We start from the raw sequence: 564 nt of genomic DNA, 5'->3' as shown, positions 1-564 counted from the left end.
TTCAACAACATCTTTTGAACACAAATTAACAAACTTCGACACTTGCATTCGAAACGATAAAGCTTAATTAAAACCAGATTGAAGTTAGTAAATAAATGTAACAAAATATTGAAACTAATATCATTGTTTTACTCAATTTGAAACGATCCTACAACAGCGATATAATGATTCTTCCTAAAAATCAATCGTTACGTTAACGTTACGAACTTCACTCTCCTCAATCAAAGGTGTTGTCGTGAAATTTTTAGATAAAATTCGTTGAACTATGATAATTTCGTTCGCAGATGCATACTTTATCCTTCCCAAATTACAAGGACAGATTTGAAATAAGAAGAATATTTTCACGTCAATCCAAATACAACAAGCCTATAATTTATCGTACCTAATTGCCACACTGTAATATTCCGCATGCATCGATTTTTTCGACTAATAACTGAACAGCTGCAAGCGAAATCGATTTGAGATCTAACGTTTCGTAGAGATTTCAATTACAAACTATATAATTTTGTAAGTTACTGTGACCGCTCTGAAACAGTAACGATTAGAGCCCAGATAAATATTCAT

This window comes from Neodiprion fabricii, chromosome 7, assembly GCF_021155785.1.
Source record: "Neodiprion fabricii isolate iyNeoFabr1 chromosome 7, iyNeoFabr1.1, whole genome shotgun sequence".
Lineage (NCBI taxonomy): Eukaryota > Metazoa > Arthropoda > Insecta > Hymenoptera > Diprionidae > Neodiprion > Neodiprion fabricii.
This window is presented reverse-complemented; position numbering follows the sequence as displayed.